Source organism: Dendrobates tinctorius, unplaced genomic scaffold (genome assembly GCF_039654945.1).
Source record: "Dendrobates tinctorius isolate UK_male_01 unplaced genomic scaffold, ASM3965494v1 ptg000111l, whole genome shotgun sequence".
Taxonomy (NCBI): Eukaryota; Metazoa; Chordata; class Amphibia; order Anura; family Dendrobatidae; genus Dendrobates; species Dendrobates tinctorius.
The window spans coordinates 12,670,672-12,696,777 of NW_027361779.1; positions in this window are offsets into that span (position 1 = coordinate 12,670,672).

Sequence of the window (26,106 nt, forward strand, 5' to 3'; positions counted from 1 at the left end):
CGTTCGACCCGACTTTTGCGAAAGTCGGGTTTCATGAAACCCGACTCGACCCGAAAAAAGGCAAAGTCGCTCATATCTACTCATCAGTATATGTATTTCTTCTATTTTTTAAATCTCACATTTATTAACTTCTTGGGTCTACTGAGCCTCCAAATCATAATAAGGGACATTAAATTCAAGGAGAATAACTTCTTTACAAATCAAATTTCCTGGGAAAATACACACGAACAGGTAATTTCAAATTTTGCCTGATCTGCTGATTTGTAATAGTTATGGCACATGGAGCATTTGTATTGCTCGGCCTGCTTAAAAACAAATAATTGAAATTATTCTTATTTGTTTGCCATACAATTAGCAATCATTATTGGTAAATTCTATACAAGTTTATAACGTGCTTGTTAAGTGTGTAAAGTAACCTAAAAGGAAGAAAAGTGATGTTTGATATTTAATTCACATTAATCTGCAGTCAAATAAAAAGTAATGTACTTTGTTGTTTTTGGTTTTACCTTTGCAAAAAACCCTAATGAATGGAATTTATGCATATGATTATTATCTTTCAACAACACCATTTCTTTTTTACTTAATATTATCTTAGTTGCAAAAAGACCTTGAAATCATTGGCAACACCTTGGAAGCAGATAAAATATAAGATGCACAAATGTTCATTCTGCTCACAGAGGCATTACGCAGATATAATAGTTAAATGTCTCTACTCAAATTACCCCAGTGATTTTAACTTCCTGCTATCTTTTCCGTTTTTCAAAAATCTCCCTTATTTGCCCAATTATGTCTTGCTGAGACATCCTGATTAAATAAAAAAGAAAGCCTTAGAAGACCACGAATTATAAGGAAAAAAATCATTCAAGTGAATTCTGGCTATCAACTTACTAGTTTGTAACCTTTCACCTTTTCTTCTACACACCTAATCACCTCTTCAAATGGAAACCATGTACAGTACTAAAATACATATAAAGCTCCTACTTGAAAGCATGTAGTTATTTATTAAAGATATGTCTTTTCAGCATGTGCTTTTTCCATTCTACTTTATAATGTACATGGCTAACACTTCCTTCTTTAAGAAAAAGTAAAAGAAAGAAAAAGGAATTTTTTTCTGATTAAAATAATATCATATTCTAAATAAAATCATGGCATCCGACAGTATCCAATGCTTTTGGTACAATTTGTCAAATTTCATTCAAATGTGAAAAGACCCATTAACCCTTTTAAGATCTGTCAAAATGTCATTTTTGTGCTTATGTTATGGAAATTTGGATGGATAGATCTATCCCTGTGTGTGCTGCGGCTGCTCCCAATTAAAACACAGTCTTTTTGAGCGCTCAAAGGATAAATGATGACACTATTCACTGATAATGGCAGCAAACATTCCATCAGAACTCTGGAGGTTTATTGCACATACATAGTTTTATAATTACGTATAGAAAGGAGTGGTTAGTAAATTAACATAAGTCACGTTTCTGAGAACAATGAAAACAAAAGGACACACTGAAACAATGGTATATACTCAGCCACCCAGCTTTCTTCAAAATTCTCACACTGCAGCTTAAACTTTCACAAAATGCAAAAATGAACAGGGGAAGCACAGCACAGATGTGACAATATGAAAAATATCAGAGACGCGCCATACGGACAAAAGAGGAAGTGTAAAAAAAAACTTTTTCAGCTCCAGATCTTCATGGAAAGCAGCAGTGAATCACAGACAGATGGACACACATGAATAGATATCTGGGAGAAATCGACGCCCCTCTTTGTTTTGTGACACATAGCACAAGCAGCTCTGGTAACCGATAACTGCCAATCACACTGGGTATACTGTGCTCTGGCACCCAGGAATGTTATCACCCTGTACCGGTCATCCCGCCTGGTCCGCCGGTAACAGGAATCTGTGATAACTCCACCAAGCTGTCACCACCCATCCCTGGCTGGGCCTCTCCTGTCCCTCTGATGCACAGGTGTATCTGCAAAAACTTTGTCAAGTGATTTGGCTCGCAATATCTCCCCAAGCTGCCTCCACCCATGCCTGGCTTGGCCTCTCCTGTCCCTCCGATGCACAGGTGAATCTATGACGACTTGTCAGGAGACTTGACTAGTGATATCTCTCTAAGCCACCACCCCCGTGCCTTGATGGGCTTCTCCTGTCCCTCTGATGCACAAGTGAATCTGTGAGGACTTATCTGAGAGATTCAACTTCCTGCTATCGGTTTCCCAGCAACCCCAAGCAAAACCAGTCACTGTTCCATCCTTTTCTTCTGGATCCTGACAGACATGACACACACAGCATGCAGCAGACACCTTGACTTATATCCCAGGGTTTGGATATGAGCATGGACTTTTACACTACCTGGGAAATGCGGTGGTGACCACACCTGACCGGCAAGAGTTATAGACCCGGACTGGGCACAGAGAACATTCAGGTAAGATAACCAGATTTTCTTACCTTACTTATGGAGCTGCGCAGTCTCCTTTCTCATGAGCCAAGGCCATGGCCGACACCCCTGTCTCTCCGGTCAGCAGGGTCCCTGTGCATTTCGTCCACTTCCCCACATTGGGCGCCAGATGTTATGGAAATTTGGATGGATAGATCTATCCCTGTGTGTGCTGAGGCTGCTCCCAATTAAAACAGAGTCTTTTTGAGTGCTCAAAGGAGGAATGATGACACTATACACTGATAATAGCTGCAAACATTCCATCAGAACTCTGGAGGTTAATTGCACATGCATAGTTTTATAATTATGCATAGAAAGGAGTGGTTAGTAAATTAACATAAGGCTGAACTTCTATCTTAATGACTGGTTTGAGTATATGAACATTTATGGAAGTGTTTAACAAAAGGGTGATTCAGCAACACATGATTTACGGTAGCCACTTTCCTGCCATTCAGCAAAGATGGAGACATCAGTTTGAATATCTGGTGCTAGTTCCTGTTTTCCCATGTCTAGAGACATATCACAAGATAGTCTGGTTTGAGCTAGATGGCTCACGAAGTCACTGGGTCATTCTGAGCAATTGATTATAGAGTTCATGTTAGCTATAATTATATATATGAGTATATATCAGTATATAGCATTATGCATGCAAGTTAGATCTAGATGAAATGTATATATTTCCATCACACTTATGTTTTTTTCTTCCCATTCTTTCAAAAGCCATAACTTTTAAATTTTTCAATCTATACAACAATATAATGTCACACCAGGGCAGAGAAATCTCCTGTGTGACGCATAGGAGAGGTGGGGAAACAGGTAAAGGGGAGCCCTGGTGATAGGGAGAAGATGCCCTTTCATTTTTATGTAGAATTCACCCAGTAGATTTTCCATCTCTGACTCTATCGTGCACATATTCTCATTGTACTCTTTGAAACACTTTTTTATTTCAGACAGACTTTCCCGTGCGGCCATGCTTGAAGGTGATGTAGCAAATGCCTGCTTCATTTTACATGCTCCCTCACGTAGGCATCGCAATAATATCAACAACTGCAAGAAGTCCCATGCAAAAGTATATATAGGGGTATAATAATTACAAACATAGACGTGCAGAAAGACAAGCATGTGTATATATATATACTTTATATATATAAATTAACAACAGTATTACATGTTGATATTATTGCGATATCCCTATACAAATCTATGCTGCAATTATATGTGAATGTATTCTATTGTTTGTACATGTTTTTATTAATGTAATTGTGTTTTGTATGATATGTTATTGAGGTAATTTGGGCTTTTGTATTTGATTTGGGTGTTAATTAGTTCCTGGGTATGTTCTCATGCCCATAAGCTGCCCTTAGGTAATATGACTCCCCTTTGATTATTGTTTGCGGAGCGCGTGCGCTATGGTCCCATCCTGTCCGCCGCTATGTGATTCAGCGGTGTGTCGGTTTCCAGGTCACGTTGGGCCTCACATGTTTCTGGCGCTCGACTGCCTGGCTGTGCGCAGCTTGATGGGCAGGATGGGATCCATGGCAACATGACGCCGCGCTCAATTTCCAGGATGTGGATATTTAAACCAAGCACCCAGCTTGTGCCACACACCCCTTGAGGAAGGCACTGCCTAAATGCATGTCGGGGTGGGCGGGTCTGTCCTGGAGAGTGGTCCACTTTACAAAAGGTAATGTCTATATGCTGCTGTTTAATTCCTAGGATATTTGACCATGACAAATACTAATCGTAGAGTATAATTTTACTATGCAGTGCTTCATTTATCTATTTATTGTTTACTGTGGATGCTGTGTCTCTTATGGACATACCCACCTTGGGCATATTATCTTTTGATGCTGGTGTCATCAGGTCACCAATTTTAGCCCTATATGTCCATCTGTCTGAGTGACCTGCTTATATGTTTAATAAAGATTATGTTACATTTTGGACTTTATGACTGTCTGCCTCTTTAGCTTTAATGGCATTATGAACCTGACCTTACTATCCTAAATGTTTCTAACAATAATAGTTTATGAAGCTGATATTTGCGTCACCTGAGTGTGGCTGAGCAGAAAAGCTCTCAGAGCACCAGGCCTACGTCTGTCACTCATCCACCTGTTACTGATCAATATTTAAGTTAGAAATGCTGATCCAAGCCCTTCCCCATGCATCCATGCTGCTCAGTTATACTATTTGTACTTTAGGTCAGTTGATGCCACTGTTCCTGGTGTCTGATTCTAATTTGAGCTGTTTTAGCAGCTTTTTGTCCCCCTTGACGGTGTTGTTTACGTGTTTGGTTTTGTCTCCCATTGAATTCATTGGGGTTTGGATATGTTCAATGAACTTTGCGGTGAACTATTTGGTGAACATTGGGACATTTGCAAAGCTGAACCGAACCTAAACTTGAAAGATTCGCTCATCTCTACTCTTGAGTCTGTGAATCTTTGGAGCAGACCTCTGATGTCCATGGAGTGGAATGTGTGAACAACTCTGCAGACTCACCCATCTGCAGTTGGAGAGCTGTAATGCAAAGGGAAACAAGGGGAATTGGGGTGCCACCTCTGAATACTGTACTTTGTGTGATGTTAAGGTGGAGGAAGAGAAGGAAGGCCCACTTGATGCAATACTTGCCATCCACTGGAGCACATGCTCTTTCTGGCCCTCATCTATCTACAAGGCATACCACTGTGTGGCTGCCAAAGAAAGGCAGTCGAGTAGCCCATCCAGTAACAGAAGTTGACAGTTGTCTTTGGATATGACAAGCCGGTGTTTGTTCAGTAGAGGTTCAGTAACATTACTACCTAGCCCACGTAAAGCAGGCTTATTCCCTCTTCCACCACAACCTCACTTTTTCCCCACTCATGTTGGATATACCTTTCCCCTCTTTTATCCAGCCGTTTCACAACTCTAGGCCCAGACCTGTCCTTCACCTGTCACTAAATTAACAATCAGTATTTATTTGCTGAGATAGTGTAGCTGGACCATAGAATTAACACTAAAGATATATATCCTGAACTGTGGACTGGTGTGTGAAATACACAATTAAGACAAATGATTTAGATTTTGAAATGTGTATTGACGTATGGAAAATACAATTAGCACAAACGATTTACATGCTAAAATGTGGACTGGTGTCTGGACCACACAATTAGCACAAAAAATGTTGATGTTGAAATGTGGACTTGTGTATGTACTGTCCAATTAGTACAAAGAATTTAGATACTAAAATGCGGACTGCAGGCTGTACCACCCAGTTAGCACAAAGGATTTAGTTGGTGGAATGTGGACTGGTGTCTGAACCACACAATAAGCACAAAAGATTCAGGTGCTGAAATGTGGACTGCTGGCTGGACCACACAATTTGCACAAATGATTTAGATACTGGAATGTGGACTGATGTCTGGACTACACAATTAGCACAAAGGATTTCGATGCTGAAATTGCACTGGTGTCTGGACTACACAATTTGCACATAGGATTTAGATGTTGAAATGTGGACTGATATCTGGAACACACAATTAGCAAAGCATTTATATACTGAAATGTGGACTTCTGGCTGAACCACAAGATTAGCACAAAGTATTTAGATGCCAGAATGTGGACTAATGTCTAGAATGCACAATTAGCACAAAGGATTTATATGGTGAAATGTGGACTGCTGGCTGAAACACACAATAAGCACACAGGATTCCGAAGCTGAAATGTGAACTGCTAGCTGAAACACACAATAAGCACAAAGAATTCCAATGCTGAAATGTAACCTGCTGGCTGGACCACCCAATTAGCACAAAGGATTTAGATGCTGGAATGTGGACCTAGTGTCTGGACTACACAATTAGAAGAAAGGACTTAGATGCAGAAATGTGAACTGCTGGCTGGAACAAACAATTAGTACAAATGATTTAGATGCTAAATTGTGGACTGGTGTCTGGACTACAAAATTTGCACAACGGATTTAGTTGCTGAATTGTGAAAAGGTGTCTGGACTACACAATTATCACAAAGGACTTAGATGCTGAAATGTGGACTTGTATCTGGAACACACAAATAGCACAAAGGATTTGTATATTGAAATGTTGACTGTTAGCTGAACCACACGATTAGCACAAAGGATTTATATGTTGAAATGTGGATTGATTTATGAAAAACACAATTAGCACAATGGATTTAGATGCTGAAATGTGGACAAGTGTCTGGACCACACAATTAGCACAAATGATTTAGATACTGAAATGTGGACTTATGGCTAGACAATCCAATTAGCACAAAGGATTTAGATGCTGAAATGTGGACTTGTATCTGGAACACACAATTAGCACAAAAGTCTTATATACTGAAATGTGGACTGCTGAATGAACCACACGATTAACACAACATATTTAGATGATGGAATCTGGACTTGTGTATGAAGACATAATTATTGCAAAGGATTTAGATGATGAAATGTGGACTGCTGGCTGGAACACACAATAAGCACACAGGATTCAGATGCTGAAATGTGGACTACTGACTGAAACACACAAATAAGTGCAAATAATTCAGATGCTGAAATATGGACTGCTGACCACACGATTTGCACAAAGGATTTAAATCCTGAATTGTGGACTGGTGTCTGGATTACACAATCAGCACAAAGGATTTAGATGCTAAAATGTGGACTAGTGACTGGAACACATATTTATTACAAAGCATTTAGATGCTGAAATGTGGACTGCTGGCTGAACCACACAGCTAGCGCAAAGGATTTAGTCCATGAAATGAAAACTGCTGGCTGGATCATCCATTAGCAAAAAGGATTTAGATGCTGGACTGTGGACTGGTGTCTGGACCACACAATTAGAACAAAGGATTTAGATGCTAAAATGTGGACTTGTGTATGGAACACACAATTAGTGCAAAGGATTTAGATGCTAAAATGTTGACTGCTGGCTGAACCACACAACTAGCACAAAGGATTTAGGCAATGAAATGTAAACTCCTGGCTTGATCACCCAATTAGCTTAAAGGATTTAGATATTGGAATGTGGACTGGTGTCAGGACCACACAATTAGAACAAAGGATTTAGATGCTGAAATGTGGATTGCTGGCTAGACAATCCAATTAGCACAAAGGATTTAGATGCTGAAATGTGGACACACAATTTGCATAAATGATTTATATGCTGAATTGTAGACTGGTGTCTGGACTACACAATTAGCACAAAGGATTTATATGCTGAAATGTGGACTGCTGGCTGACCACACGATTAGCACAAAGTATTTAGATGCTGGAATGTGGACTGGTGTCTAGAATACACAATTATGACAAAGGATTTAGATGCTGAAATGTGGACTGCTGGCTGCATCACACAAAAAGCACACATGATTCAGATGCTGAAATGTGGACTGCTGGCTGCATCACACAAAAAGCACACATGATTCAGATGCTGAAATGTGGACTGCTGGCTGGAACACACAATAAGCACAAAGGATTCAGTTTATGAAATGTTGACTGCTGACCACACAATTTACAAAGGATTTAGATCCTGAATTGTGGACTGGTGTCTGGACTACACAATCAACGCAAAGGATTTAGATGCTGAAATGTGGACTGCTGGCTGGATCACCAACTAGCACAAATGATTTAGATGATGAATTGTGGACTGGTGTCTGGAATACACAATTAGAACAAAACATTTAGATGCTGAAATGATGACTGCTGGCTGGAACCCCCAATTAGCAGAAAGGATTTAGAGGCTTGAATGTGGACTGCTTGCTGGACCAAACAATTAGCACAATGGATTTAAATGCTAAAATGAGGACTGATGGCTGGACTACATAATTAGCACAAAGGATTTAGATTCTGAAATGTGCACTGCTGGCTGAACTACACAATTAGCACAGAGGATTTACATGCTGGAATGTGGACAGGTCGCTGGACTAGCCAATTAGAACAAAGGATTTAGATATTGAAATGTGGACTGGTGTCTGTAACAGCCAGTGACAGAAGCCTTTGTGTCTGTACATTGTGGATGATTTCTGTGCCCTGATTGGCTGCCAGAATTTCCATATATTACGTTAATAAAGACAAAAAAGAACAGTCCATTGCTCTTTTGACCTCTCCCACCCAGGGGTGGATTAAGGGTAGCCAGGGCCCGGGGCAGTTCAGACTCTGTGGGCCCCCCTCGTCACGTGACGGGGGTCACGAATCGTAGAGCCACACTCTACATAGAGAATAATGCACCGACCTCCATCCTCAGAGCCACACTCCACATAGAGAATAATGGAGCCTCCAGCACCGACCTCCACCCGCAGAGCCACACTCCACATAGAGAATAATGGAGCCTCCAGCACCGACCTGCACCCGCAGAGCCGCACTCCACATAGAGAATAATGGAGCCTCCAGCACCGACCTCCACCCGCAGAGCCGCACTCCACATAGAGAATAATGGAGCCTCCAGCACCGACCTCCACCCACAGAGCCGCACTCCACATAGAGAATAATGGAGCCTCCAGCACCGACCTCCACCCGCAGAGCCACACTCCACATAGAGAATAATGGGGCCTCCAGCACCGACCTCCACCCGCAGAGCCGCACTCCACATAGAGAATAATGGAGCCTCCAGCACCGACCTCCACCCGCAGAGCCACACTCCACATAGAGAATAATGGAGCCTCCAGCACCAACCTCCACTCGCAGAGCCGCACTCCACAGACAATAATGGAGCCCCCAGCACCGACCTCCACCTACAGAGCCACACTCCACATAGAGAATAATGGGGCCTCCAGCACCGACCTCCACCCGCAGAGCCGCACTCCACATAGAGAATAATGGAGCCTCCAGCACCGACCTCCACCCGCAGAGCCGCACTCCACATAGAGAATAATGGGGCCTCCAGCACCGACCTCCATCCGCAGAGCCGCACTCCACATAGAGAATAATGGAGCCTCCAGCACCGACCTCCACCCGCAGAGCCGCACTCCACATAGAGAATAATGGGGCCTCCAGCACCGACCTCCACCCGCAGAGCCGCACTCCACATAGAGAATAATGGAGCCTCCAGCACCGACCTCCACCCGCAGAGCCACACTCCACATAGAGAATAATGGAGCCTCCAGCACCAACCTCCACCCGCAGAGCCGCACTCCACATAGAGAATAATGGAGCCTCCGGCACCGACCTCCACCCGCAGAGCCGCACTCCACATACATGGCTGCTCTCAGTGCTGTGCGCACAGGACCTGTGATGAGGTCACAGGAGGGGAGGAGACAGGGGTCACATGATCGGGGGCCCTGACACCTTACCTCCTGTGATCTCATCACAAGCCTTTGCACGCTACCAGCAGCATCAGCGTTCACGCTACTTGTAGATGCTGCTGGTAGCAGAACACATAATGCCGCCCCCACGGTCACTCACTTTTAGGTGGGGAGAAGATGGAGTGCCATTGCAGCAGCCAGCAGGAATGTGGTGGGGGCCCCCTTAGAAGCTCTTGTGGTGGGGGCCCTGGGGCTGAAGCCCCGCCTGCCCTGCCTATAATCCGGCCCTGCACGGTGGCGGATTATAATGGGGCAATTTACTGGCCTGGGCTGTGGGCCCCTTAACCCCACTGGGCCCGGGGCAACTGCCCAAATTGACCTCATTATAATCCACCACTGCTCCCACCCTCTCCCCTCCACAAACACATCCCCCCACCATCCTAACCAATGTTTGACAAAAGCATTAATGGAAATTACCAAACTTTATCTGAATTTTGTCGATTTTGAGGAAAATACTGTGGAATCCGAATGCGCATTGTTCGTGCTGAATTTGAGATTGGCGAACATTTTCCGAACAAGATTGCTCCTCTCTAGTTGTGACATTTGAATCCCAGATGCTTTAGGAGTCCATCAGGATGTGACACACCCATAACAACCCATGAAATGTTCCCTGTGCTTTTGGCTGCAGCACAACCCCAATGCATGATTGATCCACCCCCATTGTTAATGGTTGGCAAGATGTTCTTTTCCTGAAATTCTGTGCCCCTTTTTTCCAAACATACATTTTATATGTGACCATAGAGTTCTATTTTAATCTCATAGTTCCACTGGACTTGTTTACAAAATACATCTTCTTTTGCATATACAGTGGGTACCGAAAGTATTCAGACCCTGTTTTGGCTTGTGGAATGCACCAAATAATAAAATGATGGTAATAAGGTGTGTTCGCAGCCCGGGATTCACCATGCAGAGATGTTAACTGCTGCTCGGTAATGACAGACACTAAATGGCCATATCGCACTGGACACACGTGGGTTAAACGCCACCCAGTATGTAATAGCGACAGGCTGTTACTTCACAGAGCCAAAGTACTGCATAACACAGATGCCGTACCCTGTTAACTGTCACAGGGCACAGCTGAGTCAGCGCTAGTGAACAGTCACAAGACTCTGCCCCAAAGACACAGGGTAAGAGCCTCTCTAGACCCACTAGGCTCATGGCGTCACAACTGCGAATGCCACTATTAGATGCTGGCTACTGTGGAGTGCAAACCTAGTGCTCAGTGGTGTACAGGCAAAGCCACTATTTGACGCTGATGCTAGGCCCTGAATCTTCCTCCTACCTATGCTATCAGCCTAGGCACTACCTGGCAAGGCTGATCAACACATGTGTACCAAGGGTAGGGGTTTCTTAATGAGTCAGTCACCAGAGACATTCATATGTACATACAACACACGCACCATATTGTTTATACTAGAGCACTGCCGCGCGGCCATGCGATCTTTTCATAACCGCAGCCTTCCGGGACCTTCCTGATGGCCCAATCCGAGCTGCTTGAGGGCCTGAGCATATGACCTCCGAGCACCAATGAGTGGTCATCTCATGAGCATGCTCAGATGGAGAAAAGCAGGACAGTCCCAGAATTGTCTGCTTGCCGCTGACTAATGCTGGATGCTATAGCTGAACCTGGGGCGGCAGCAGCAACCAGATTCATAGCAATAGCCTGAGCAAGATGTTGGGACCGACGTCTCTGCTGAGCAGGAACCTCTGCAACTGCAGAAGAATGGGAGACAGCAGAGGACAAGGCTTGAGATCCCCTCTGTGCAGTGGGGGTAACTCAACACCTAACAGACCCCTTTAAATTTTTCACTCTGTTTCATTGCAGCCATTTGGTAAATTCAAAAAAGTTAATTTTTTTTCTCATTAATGTACACTCTGCAACCCCATCTTGACCGAAAAAAAAGCAGAAATGTAGAAATTTTTGCAAATTTATTAAAAACTGAAATGTCACATGGTCATAAGTATTGAGACCCTTTGCTCAGATACTCATATTTAAGTCACATGCTGTCCATTTACTTGTGATGCTCCTTGAGATGGTCCTACTCCTTCATTGGAATCCAGCTGTGTTTGTTTAAACCGATAGGACTTGATTTGTAAAGTCACACACCATAAGACCTGACAGCTCACAGTGCATGTCAGACCAAATAAGAATCATCAGGTCAAAGGAACTGGCCAAGGAGATTAGAGACAGAACTGTGGCAAGGCACAGATCTGGCCAAGGTTACAAAAGAATTTCTGCAGTACGCAAGGTTCCAAAGAGCACTGTGACCTCAATAATCCTTAAATGGAAGAAGTTTGGGACTACCAGAAGTTTTCTTTGACCTGGCTATCCAGCCAAACTGAGCAATTGTGGGAGAAGAGCCTTGGTGAGAGTGGTAAAGAAGAATGTCAAGATCACTGTGGCTAAGATCCACAGATGCAGTAGGGAAATGGAAGAAAGTACTGCAAAGTCAACTATCACTGCAGCCCTCCACCAGTGGGGCTTTTATGGCAGAGTGGCCCAACTGAAGCCTCTCCTCAGTGCAAGACATATGAACGCCCGGATAGAGTTTGCTAAAAAAACACAAAAAGGACTCCCAGACTATGAGAAATATGATTCTCTGGTCTGATAAGATGAAGTTAGAACTTTTTGGTGATAATACTAAGCAGTATATGTGGAGAAAACCAGGCACTGCTCATCACCTGCCCAATACAATCCCAACAGTTAAGCATGGTGGTGGCAGCATCAGGCTATGGGGGTGTTTTTCAGCTGCAGGGACAGGACAACTGGTTGTAATTGAAGGAAACATGAATGTGGCCAATTACAGAGATATCCTTGATGAAAACTTCTTCAAGAGTGTTCTGGACCTCAGACTTGGCCGAAGGTTCACCTTCCAACAAGATAATGACCCTAAAGCACACAGCTAAAATAACAAAGGAGTGGCTTCAGAACAACTCTGTGACCATTTTTGACTGTTCCAGCCAGAGCCCTGACCTAAACCCAATTGAGCATCTCTGGAAAGACCTGAAAATGGCTGTCCACCAATATTCACCATCCAACCTGATGGAACTCAAGAGGATCTTCAAGGAAGAATGGCAGAGGATCCCCAAATCCAGGTGTGAAAAACTTGTTGCATCATTCCCAAGAAGACTCATGGCTTTACTAGCTCAAAACGGTGCTTCTACTCAATACTGAGCAAAAGGTCTGAATACTTATGACCATGTGATATTTCAGTTTTAATTTTTTAATAAATTTGCAAAAATTTCTACATTTTTGCTTTTTTTCAGTCAAGATGGGGTTCAGAGTGTACATTAATGAGAAAACAGTGAACTTTTTAAAAATTACTAAATGGTTGCAATGAAACAAAGAGTTAAAAAATTAAATTTTAATTTACCCACTGTATCTGATGCCAAATTATATGATAATGACGCAGGAGTGTTTTTTCTGATGACTTTTCCATGAAGGCCATATTTGTGCAGGTGTCTCTGAACAGTAGAACAATGTACTGCAACTCAAGAGTCTGCTAAATCTTTCTGAAGATGTTTTGCAGTCAAGAGGGGGTTCTGATCTGCCTCTCTAGCAATGCTGTTCTTGTTAACTGCTATTTCTTAATAACATTTTGAACTAAGGAAAAGGCAACTTAAAAACGCTTTGCTATCTTCTTATAGTCTTCTCCTGCTTTTTTGGACTCCACCATTTTCATTTCCAGATTGGTAAGCAGCTGCTTAGAAGAACCCGTGGTTGCTTTTTTGGCACAAGGTTAGAGGAGGTTTGGTTTTTATAAAGCTGTTAAATTTGAATCATCTGGACTTTCCTAATGACAGTGAACAAGCCATAACCATAGCAGGCTAATTAGGGTCGGAAACCTTGGTCAAAGTTATCTGAGAACACAAATTTCTAAGGGTGCCCAAACCTTACATGTGCTCATTTTCCTTTTTGTAATTTTTAAAATGTAAAAAAATGACAATTTTTTTTACCTAAAGTACAAACGACATGTGTCATCTTTAACTTTAGGCCTTTTTGAAATCATTTCATCTTCAACTTGCTTAACTATGCACAATAACAGTAATTGTGACCATGAGTGTCCAAACTTTTACATGCCACTGTATATGATTTATATACTTACGTTCACATTTTGACTAATCTCATCCTGATTAAAAATGAGAAAAGCCGTCTTAGACTAGTCAGCATGTGTCCAAAAAAATTTAAATTGCATACATGTGTTTATGTGATCGCCCATACACATGAGGAATAGTGACAGTGTGCACATTGCAGTCTGTCATGATTTCTTAGTCTACAGTCTCCCTTTTGCTCTTATTGATCAAAAAATATTAACTAAGTACCTTACATTTTTAATGTTTATTTAAATATTGGGGTTAATGTGTTCAATAATTGTCATCTGATGAACCACCTTCAGGAGACATTAAAGGCTTAGAGGTTTAGCCCAATCAAATGGAATAGCAGGAATAATTTTTTTTTTAAAGACGTTCCTAGTTACAAAGATATTGACTATGTTAACCTTTTTTATATTTTGTCAGATATGTATGTTTCACTACTTCCATGCTCTTCACCTTCTTTTTTACTTCTCCCACACTTTCTCCTTCATGATCCTCAGCAGCAGCATCTTTTTCATCAACTTCTTCTTCTCCTTATTCATCTTCTTCTTCTTCACCTTCTTCCTATTATTCTTTTTTTTTACATTCTTCATATTCTTCTTATTCAACTATTATTCTTCTTCATATTCTACTTCTTCATCTTCTTCCTATTCTTCTTCATCATATTTTTATTTGTGACAGGCATTCCTGTAGTTGTTATCTATAAAAGTTTGATGATTACACCTTCCGTTCTGCCTGTCACAAAAGATTTACAACAGGATTTGTCCGTGTTCAGTTTGGCCTGCAGCAGCAGGCATTTTCCAGGGGCACCACGAGGAGGAACGGACTCACCCCCATACACTGCTTAGTCTTCTTCTGCTTATAATTTAGATAATATCTTTTGCTCTGATTTTTAGTCTTATGCTTAATGTTCTTCTGCTTTTTGTTCTTCTGCTTTTTGTTCTTCTGCTTCTTGGTCTTCTGTCTCTTGTTGTTCTGTATCTTGGTGGTTGTCTTCATGTTCTTTGTCCTCTTGGTCATCTTCTTCAGGGTCATCTTTTTGGTCTTCTTCGGGGTCGTCGTCTTCAGGGTCATCATTTTCGTGGTCGTCGTCTTCTTTGGGGTGGTCTTCAGGGTCTTCGTCTTCAGGGTCGTCATCAGGGAGATCCAGAGTGATAACCAAAAGCCATTTCCAAAAGCTTGAACTTGGAAATGTAGCAGAAGGTACAAGAAGACTGAGGAACTGCTGATAACCAGCTGACGGTACTGGAACCTGGATGGGCAGCAGAAGGAACAAGAGCCAATGGCACTACCGAGGACCAGCTGACGTTGCTGGAACTCGGACACCGAGAAGGAGGCACCTAAGCCAAAGGCACTGCCGAGAACCAGCTGACTGTACTGGAACCCGGATGGGTAGCAGAAGGTACCCATGAAAAACAAAGTTGCAAGGTCGCGAGCCGGCCGCAGTTACCGAAACCCACAGTCCTACAGGGGGTGCTTGTCCTATTGGCACTACGAAACCAGCCTTTGTTGCCAGATCCCGCAGTCCACATAGGAAGCCCATAAACTGCAGGCACCATAGACTCGGCTAACCCGACCGCAACACGATAGAATAACGTATTGGTGGCAAAGTGACGTTGACACTACCCGGAAACAGCAGGCGTGCTGGAACCAGGCTGGGCAGGAGGGAGTACCCGTGCCAAAGACACTGCCGAGAACCAGCTGACGGTGCTGGAACCCGGAGGGGCAGCAGAAGGAACAAGAGCCAATGGCACTACCGAGGACCAGCTGACGGTGCTGGAACCCGGTTACTAAGCAGGAGGTACCTGTGCTAGAAAGCACTACCAAGGACCGGCAGACGTTGCTGGAACTCGGATACCGAGAAGGAGGCACCTAAGCCAAAGGCACTGCTGAGAACCAACTGACGGTGCTGGAACCCGGATGTGTAGAAGAAGCTGCAAGAGCCAATGGACCTAGCGAGGACCAGCTGATGGTGCTGTAACCTGGATGGGTAGCAGAAGGTACCCATGAAAAACAAAGTTGCAAGGCCGCGAGCTGGCCGCAGTTACCGAAACCCACAGTCCTACAGAGGGTGCTTGTCCTATTGGCACTACGGAACCAGCCTTTGTTGCCAGATCCCGCAGCCCACATAGGAAGCCCATAAACTGCAGGCACCATAGACTCGGCTAACCTGACCGCAACACGACAGGACAACGTATTGGTGGCAAAGTGACATTGACACTATCCGGAAACAGCAGGCGTGCTGGAACCAGGCTGGGCAGGAGGGAGTACCTGTGCCAAAGACAATGCCGGGAAACAGCTGGCGGTGCTGGAACCCAGGGAAAATACTACAAACAGAGTGGAGACAGAGGCCTAATTGGAGCAAGTTTAAAATCTGTAGTTGTGTGAGTGTGGACAGAGCAAGAGAAATTGCCAGATACACAGCTGGGGATCAGATGACATTTCTGAACCCCAATAACACTGGAGCATATGTTGACTGTGCAGATGGCACTTCTGAGCAGCAACTGGCGATGTTGGAGCCCAGGGTCAATCAGGGTGTAGGCTGAGGCCTACTTGGAGCAAGTTTTATATCTGATGTAGTTTGAAGGTGGAGGCAGCAGGAGACTTTGCCGGACACACAGCAGGGGAGCAGCTGGCGTTACTGAACCCCACTAACACTGGAGCATGTGTTTTTCTCTGTGCAGATGGCACTTCTGAGAAGCAACTGGCAGTGTTGGAGCCCAGGGTCAATCATGGAGTAGGCTGAGGCCTACTTGGAGCAAGTGTAAAATCTGATGTAGTTTGAATGTGGAGGCAGCAGGAGACTTTGCCAGACACACAGCAGGGGAGCAGCTGGCATTACTGAACCCCACTAACACAGGAGCTAGTGTTTTTCTCTGTGCAGATGGCACTTCTGAGCAACAACTGGCGGTGTTGGAGCCCAGGGATTACAGTTCAGGTGGTAGAAACATGAACACAACAGGAGACCTGGATACTGTTGCCAACCAATTATTTATTCTGGAAGAGGACTGGCAAATTCCAGCGAGATCCAGTCCTTGTTCATTTTCAGAAAAGTAAGCTGGTCAACATTATCGGAGGATAGTAGCGTGCAACGGTCTGTTAGTACACCACCTGTGGCACTAAAGACGCGTTCCGATAATACACTAGCAGCAGGGCAAGCCAGCACCTCCAATGCATACTGGCTAAGCTCTGGCCATGTATCCAGCTTAGAGACCCAAAACCTGAAGGGGGAAGAGCCATCTTGGAGTACACTGAGAGGGCAAGGCATGTAGTCTGCCACCATCTGACAGAAACGTTGCCTCCTGCTGACTGGAGCCGTCTGTGATGGTGTAGACATTTGTGGCGGGGACACAAAACTTTGCCACATTTCGGCCATACTGGTCATGCCTTGTGCTGAAGCGCTGCCTCTGCTCCCTATTTGTGCAGAGCTTCCTCCACTGCCTCGACGCACAGAGCTGCTTTGTGAAGCACTAGCAGCACTGCTCTCGGGTGGAATGGAAAACATGATGGAATGCACCAGTGTATCTTGGTACTCCCGCATTTTATGCTCCCGGTTCAACAGTGTTATGAGGCTTTGTAAGTTGTCCCAGCAGCGAGGATCTAGGAGGGTGTACACCCAATAATCAGCCATGTTGAGAATGTGGGCGATGCGGTGGTCGTTTCTCAGGCACTGCAGCATGAAATCAACCATGTGCTGCAGACTCCCAACTGCCCAAGAAACGCTGTCCCCTGCTTGAGGCGTCATCTCTGCCTGCTCTGCATCACCCCACCCTCGCTCTACATACTGACTACTAGAGCTTTGTGCACCTCCCTCCTCTGGAGAGATGTCTTCCTCCTCCATTGACTCCTCCTCATCCTCCTCACAAAGTGTCCCCTGCCTAGGCCTTTGTGAGGAACCACGTTGCGCAGACTGTCCAGAAGCAGATGGTATTTGTGACTCCTCATCCTCCACCTCTTCCAAAACCTCCTCCCATAGTGCTTGCAGTGTTTTTTGAAGCAGGCAGATAAGGGGAACAGTCATGCTGACTAGTGCATCATCTGCACTCACCATCCGCGTGGAATCATCAAAGGCACGCAAAACGTGGCAGATGTCCTTCAAAGAGGTCAACTCAGTGGTGCTGAAGTGTGACCGGAGCACAGTGCGACTTGTTTGTGCCTGATGCAGCTGGTACTCCATTACTGCTGCCTGCTGCTCACACAACCGCTCCAACATATGTAACGTTGAATTCCACCTGGTGGGTAGGTCACATATGATGCGATGCTCCGGAAGACGGAATCGGCGCTGCAGAGCTGCAATGCGCGATCTTGCCATGCTGGAATGCCACAAGTGAGCGCACTCTATGCGGACCTTGTGCAGCAGTGCATCAAGATCCGGATAGTCTCTCAGAAAGCTCTGCATGACCAAGTTGAGCACATGTGCCAAACATGGGATGTGAGTGAGGTTGCCTAGGACCAGAGCTGCCACCAGATTTCGGCCATTGTCACACACTACCAAGCCTGGCTGGAGATTCGCTGGCACAAACCACACGTCGCTCTCCTGCTTGATGGCATTCCAGAACTCCTGCGCGGTGTGGCTTCGATTCCCCAAAGAAATTAATTTCAGTACGGCCTGTTGACGTTTGGCCATGGCTGTGCTCATATCGGTCATAACACGCTCCTGCAGCGCTGATTCAGAGGAGCTGGAGTATGAGGAGGAGTCAATGTGTACAGACTGAAATCCTGCAATTCTTGGAGTTGGCAGAACACGTACAGCGCCACTTTCAAGATCTGTACCTGGCTCCACAACATTGACCCAATGGGCAGTGAGGGAAAGGTATCGTCCCTGTCCATGGTTACTGGTCCACGCATCGGTGGTCAGGTGGACCTTGCTACTGAAGGCGTTTAGTGGCGCATGTATCAGGATCCTGACAGCAGTGGCGTACAGCCTCCGCTGAGCAAGGACTCACCCGCACTGTAGGGACCCCAGGGGACAAGAACAGCCAGAAAATACAGATGCACAGGACCTGAACGCTGAAGGTTAGCAAGCCGGCACAGGACCTACGGTCACGTGACTGCAAGGGGCAGGGCTTAGCATCCAGCTTTCAGAGAAGGTAGAAAACTCAGAGTCGGGCAAAACGGAGGTCATACACAGTACAGGCAAACGAGGTGCAGGAGGGATATACAGACGGGGGTTCAGACAAAGCCAAAGGTCATACACAAGAAGGCAGTGCGGTACCAAAGGGACGAGCAGAGAGCAGTCGAGTCACAAGCAGAGAGTCATACACGAGAGAGCAGTGCTGTACAAGAGGGGCAGGCAGAACTCGTAACAGGGACAGAACCGGATCACAAGCAAACAAGCAACAAGTTATCAGGCACAAGGCACATGTATACTAGAGGTCAACTAACTCAGCCGAGGGCAGGAGTATAACTGACACCGGACCTAGGTCCAGTGAGCATTAAATAGCCGCCCTCTGCCTGAGAGAGGCAGAACAATTAACCCCCAGTCTGACCAGGACAGGCCAAAGCGAAACCCCATCCTGGATCATGACAGTACCCTCCTCTCAACGGGGGGCCACCGGACCCCCAGGTCTCTCAGGGTACTTGGCGTGAAAGGCCCGGACCAACCGATTCCGCATGAACCGATCGAGCAGGAACCCACAAGCGTTCTTCAGGATCGTAGCCTTTCCAATGTACCAGATATTGAAGGGCACGATGGACCAACCTGGAGTCGACAATTCGTTCCACCTTGTACTCCGACTGTAGGTCTACCAAAACCGGTGGCGGGGAAGCTGATGATCTCTCCCCACCGGACCTCACAGGTTTCAAAAGGGCCTTATGGAAAACATTTGGGATCCGCAGAGATGGCGGGAGACGCAACCAAAAAGCCACCGGGTTAACTGCTTCGGTAATTTCATAGGGACCTATATACTTGGGTCCAAGCTTCGCAGAAGGGACCTTGAGCCTTTTATTCCTGGTGGACAACCATACCTTATCCCCAATCTGAAACACCGGTCCCGCGGATCGTTTTTTGTCCACCAAAAATTTAAATTTGTCCTGGGCCTTCGTAATGTTACTCTGGACCTCCCGCCATACCTCCCCCAACCGCTGGATAGTCTCTTCCGCCCCAGGACACCCAGAATTCAAACGGGAAAATTATCCAAAATGAGGATGAAACCCATAATTGCAGAAAAAGGGAGATGTACCCGTAGACTGGTTAATGCGGTTGTTAAATGCAAACTCGGCCAACGGTAACACAGAACACCAATCATCCTGTCGGGCTGAGGTCAAGCAGCGCAGAATTTGCTCCAGAGACTGATTGGTCCGCTCGCTCTGTCCATTAGTCTCTGGATGATAAGCGGATGAAAAGGGCAGACCAATACCTAACCTCTTACAAAAAGCTCCTCAAAATCTGGAAACAAATTGCACTCCCCTATCAGACACCACATTCAAGGGTACCCCATGCAACCGCACCACATGCTCAACAAACAATCTGGACAATGTTTCCGCATTAGGTAGAGCTGCCAAAGGTACAAAATGTGCCTGCTTACTAAACCTGTCCACCACAACCCAGACGACAGTATTACCCTTGGAGGGGGGGAAGGTTGGTGATGAAATCCATGGACAGATGAGTCCATGGTCTCTCGGGAATTGGCAGTGGTACCAATTCCCCGGCCGGCCGGTTATGGGGGTTTTTGCACGGGCACAAACATCACATGCGGACACATATTCCCAAACATCAGAGGCTAAAGAAGACCATCAGAATGCTCTAGCAATGGCCATCCGGGTGGCCGAGATCCCTGGATGTCCACCCAGAACTGAGTAATGGAACTCCCGGAGGACCTTGAGACGAAACTGAGCTGGCACAAAAAGTTTATCCGCCGGCTTAGCCGGAGGTGCAAGAGACTGGGCTTCCCGAATCTCCCGTTCCAACACATTAGAAATACCTGCCACCACCACCCCAGGCTGAAGGATGGAGAATGGAGGTTCCGGGGGGTGGGGCGGATCTAGACTGCGTGACAAGGCGTCCGCTCTGACATTTTTGGATCCTGGCCGAAAAGTGATCGAGAAGTTGAATCGGGAAAAAAAAGTGACCATCTAGCCTGTCTGGGAGTAAACCTTTTAGCTGACTCTATGTAAGTTAGGTTTTTGTGGTCCGTAATTATGGTTATTGGATGGACAGCCCCCTCCAAAAAATGCCTCCATTCTTCAAAGGCCTACTTTACGGCCAGAAGTTCTCGATTCCCCACATCATAGTTTCTCTCTGCAGGGGAGAATTTCTTTGAGAAAAAGGCGCAAGGTCTCAAATTGGTCAAAGTGGCGGGTCCCTGGGAAAATATCGCCCCCACCCCCACCTCTGAGGCATCCACCTCAACAATAAATGGTTCAGATGGGTCCGGTTGAATAAGAAGCGGGGCAGACAAGAAACATTTTTTCAAAAACTGAAATGCCACTACCGCTGCAGTTGACCAATTCTTGATATCGGCCCCCTTTTGAGTCATGTCTGTGAGGGGTTTAACCACCTGTGAGAACCCCCTTATAAATTTACGATAATAATTGGCGAATCCTAGGAAATGCTGCAGAGCCTTCAAATCACAAGGTTGAACCCACTCGACAATGGCCTGCACCTTATTAGGTTCCATGTGATACCCTTCAGCAGACACGATGAACCCCAGAAAAGACAGTTCCTGAACAAAAAATAAACATTTTTCTAGTTTAGCAAAGAGACAGTTCTCCCGGAGCCTTTGGAGAACTGCCCGAACATGACCAATGTGAGCCTGTTTATCAGGAGAGTAGATCAATATGTCATCCAAATATACCACCATAAAACGTCCAATAAAATCAGAGAACACATGATTTATGAAATTTTGGAAGACCGCTGGACCATTGGTCAGGCCGAAAGGCATGACCAAATTTTCAAACAACCCTTCAGTAGTGAGAAAAGCAGTTTTCGTCTCATCTCCGTCCCGGACTCGGATAAGGTTATACGCTCCCCGTAGATCTAATTTCGAAAACCACTTAGCTCCAGATAACTGGTTGTATAAATCAGGAATAAGTGGAAGGGGATGCGTATTCCTCACAGTTATCTTATTTAACTCATGAAAATCGAGGCATGGGTGTAAACCACTGTCTTTTTTCTTTACAAAAAAGAACCCCGCCGCCATGGGAGAAACAGAAGGACGAATGTGTCCCTTACGGAGACTCTCGGAAATATATTCCTTCATCGCAGCCCGTTCTGGACCTGAAAGGTTATACAAGCGGGCTTTGGGCAATTTAGCATCTGGAACTAGGTTAATGGCACAATCAAATGGGCGGTGTGGTGGTAAAACCTCATCCCCTTTTTCGGAGAAAACGTCCGTGTAGTCTTTCAGGCACTCCGGAATACCTTCCAGACCCACGGACGACACAGACACAGTGACAAGACATTTTTCAGAACAATAGGGACCCCATTTAACAATGTCCCGAGATTCCCAATTAATCACAGGATTATGCAATTGTAACCAGGGGAACCCCAACACCAGTCCCGCAGGCAGGTTGTTCATCACAAAACATGAAATATGTTCCTGGTGCAAGGAACTCACTTTAAGGAGAAACTCTTCAGTACGAAACATAACATCATTCTTAACCAGTGGTGTTTTGTCAATGGCAACAATGTGAATAGGAGTCTCCAACCTAACTGTCCCTAACTTACACCTGGACACCAAGTCAGAGTCGATCCGCAATCCATGAAGGCAGAAGTGGATGTGGAGACACTCCCACAACAAAGTTCCACTTGCAACAACATTTTAGAGAAGGCAGAAAAGGGTACCTGAGAGCCTGGGTGACCTCCATGACAATCACCCGGGCTCAGTCGCTTGTTGGTTAGTGGACGGGAGGGTCAATCCTTTTTCCAATGTCCAGAATCGCCACAGTGAAAACAGCATATTCCCACGCGCCATTGTCTCCTTTCATTCTCTTTGAGGTTGATGGTTCCCATCTCCGTGATTTCCAATGTAGGACTGGCTCCCCTTCCTTGGGAGAACAACGGTGTCTCAATTTGCATCATTCCCCTCGCCCGTAGCCTGCAATCCATTCGGACGGCCTGTGTCATAGCCTCCTCCAGGGAATCAGGCAGATGGTGAAGAGCCAAGGCATCTTTCAGATGTTCAGAAAGGCCTCTACGGAACAAACCCCGGAGGGCGGCATTATTCCAACAGACCTCTGCAGCCCAGCCTCTGAACTCTGAGCAAAACCACTCGGCTGATTGCTTCCCCTGGCACACACTCATCACCATGTCCTCAGCCATATGCATCCGATCAGTCTCATCATAAATATGCCCCAGGGCCTCAAAAAATGCATCCACAGTCATACGCTCAGGGGCCGTGATCGGAAGGGAGAAAGCACAAGCTTGGCGGGCTCCCCTTAACAAACACATAATGACCCCCACTCTCTGACTTTCATCCCCAGAAGAGTGTGGTCTTAATGAAAAAAAAAGCTTACAGCCCTCCTTGAAAACTCTGAATTCTTTTTTATCTCCAGAAAAGGTATCCGGTAACTTAACCGGAGACTCAGGGGAAACTAATGTAACATCCCGAGCCCCTGATGAAAAAGCCCCCTGCACAGTGTAAGCGATCAGCTGCTGAGACTGAGCCAGGACTCGTTCTCCAAGGAGTTTCTGAGACATCTGAGTCATGTGCTTTACCTGCTCAGAAAGAGCGTGCATAGGATCCATCACACACACAGGAGAAGGGGAGCAGAAAAAAAAGAAATGGTATTTGTCAGTTATAATATCAGGATCCTGACAGCGCCGATGTACAGCCTCCGCTGAGCAAGGACTCACCCGCACTGTAAGGACCCCTGGGGACAAGAACAGCCAGAAGGTACAGATGCACAGGACCTGAATGCTGAAGGTTAGCAAGCCGGCACAGGACCTACGGTCACGTGACTGCAAGGGGGTGGGGCTTAGCGTCCTGCTTTCAGAGAAGGTAGAAAACTGAGAGTCGGGCAAAACGGAGGTCATACACAGTACGGGCAAACGAGGTGCAGGAGGGATAAACAGATGGGGGGTCAGACAAAGCCAAAGGTCATACACAAGAGGGTGGTGCAGAGAGCAGTCGAGTCACAAGCAGAGTCATACACGAGAGAGCAGTGCGGTACAAGAGGGGCAGGCAGAACTCGTAACAGGGACGGAACCGGATCACAACCAAACAAGCAACAAGTTATCAGGCACAAGGCAAACATATACAAGAGGTCAACTAACTCAGCCGAGGGCAGGAGTATAACTGACACCGGACCTAGGTCCAGTGAGCATTAAATAGCCGCCCTCTGCCTTAGAGAGGCAGAACAATTAACCCCCAGTCTGACCAGGACGAGCCAAAGCGAAACCCCGTCCTGGATCATGACAGCATGTTTAATTTTTCCCTCCACATGCTTTTGCAGGGCAGGGATGGCTTGCCTGCTGAAATAAAAGCGGCTGGGCACAGTGTATTGTGGGACTGCCAATGCCATGAAGTTATGGAAGGTGTCAGTCTCCACCAGCCTGAATGAGAGCATTTCAAGGGCAAGTAGATTTGCAATGCCAGCATTCAGAGCCTGTGCTCGAGGATGGTTTGCTGAGTATGGCTGCATCTTCTCCCATGCCTGTGCTACCGATGGCTGTAGAGTGGCCTGGGAGTTTGAGGATGACAGGGAACGTGGTGCTGTGGGTGGAATGACACTGGGTCTCTGGACAACAGTGCCAGAGGCTCTTCCATGGCGATCCTGTGAGGAAGCCGAACCAGCTGTGTGTGAGCTGGAGGAAGAGGCTACAACATGAGCTGAAGAGGTGGTAGGTGGTGCTGTAGGTTGGCCTACGTCTTCAGTGTGTCTTTGTAACTCCACCATGTGCTTGGTCCACACATGCTTCCACATATTTGTGGTATTCAGGTTGCTGACACTTTTCCCTCCTTTGACTTTATGATTACACAGCTTGCATTTGACAAAGCAAATGTCATCTGCAACTGTGTCAAAAAAGGACCACACACTGCAAGTCCTGGGAGCGCCCGTTTTGGGTTTGGGGAATGCTCCTAACGGGTGCCGAAGTGGAGGCTACAGGCAACCAAGTCTGCCCCCTCCCTCTCCCTCCTGTTTTGGCCATTCGGGGAATCTCTTCCTCAGAGCTGCTCCCACCACCTTCCTGTTCCTCACGCCATGATGGGTCAAGGACCTCATCATCTACACTCCCCTCTTCAAACACTTGCTTCTCCTGGGTAGTCTCACCAGCACAGTACGCACCAGAAAGTGGCACCTGAGTCTCATCATCTGATGAGTACTGAGGTGTGCTGACCATAGGCACTGGCCCACCCGCCTCTTCAGATTCAGAGGGACAAAGCAGTTGCGCATCACTGCATACTCACTCTTCTTCACATTCTAGAATGCTGCTTGGCTGGCCTCCTGTTTCCAAGCCAAGAGATTCAGAGAACAGACGTAGAGATGGCTCCTGTCCAGGGCTCTCTGACTGCCTGGGCAATTGGGCAGGTGGTGAAGAGACAGATGATTGCTCTTCAGTGCTCTGGCCCTGAGAGGATGTGAATGTAATTGAAGTCGATGCGTTAGCTGCCATCCATCCGACAACTGCTTCAATTTGTTCGTCCCGCAGCAGTGGGGTACGGCGAGGTCCTACAAAGCTGCGCTAAAGGACTGTTGCCTGGTAAAACTGGGGGATGCTGAGTCACTGGTGCCCGCAGCAGGCACAGAATCCCCACGTCCTCTCCCTGCAGAAACTCCACGACCATGTGCCTTACTCCCTGCCTTCTTCATCTTGGTAGACTGATAAAGATAGGCAGAAAAGTACAAAGGGATGGCTTAGTGTGCTTATTCCTGCTAACAGGTATAAGAAACACTAATTTTATAAAGTGTGTTGACTACACTTTAATATGAGCTAATGTGGCCTACACAACTGTCAAGTGGAGTGTTTGGTGAACTTTATTTACAAAAAAACAAAAAGGATGTGACCAAAGATGTGAAAGCGATAGTATCACAAACTTTTTGGAGCTATTACAATGCAGGAAGGTAACCTACAATGCAATAGATGAGGCTCCAAAAAATAGGCTAATACTAATCTGGCTGCAGCTGCAGGGCACAAGCCAGAAAAAAGGCTCCGCTATCTACTCCTATATAGTGTTTGCAACCAACCAATGTAGATGGGTTTGGATGGAAGCACACTAATAGGAGAAAAATATCAGGAAAAATGAGCTGCAATAAAGCAAAAAAAGGACTATGTATGAGGCAGTGACGCACGCTGAGCGGACTACAACCAGAGGTGGCTGCAGAACACACTACA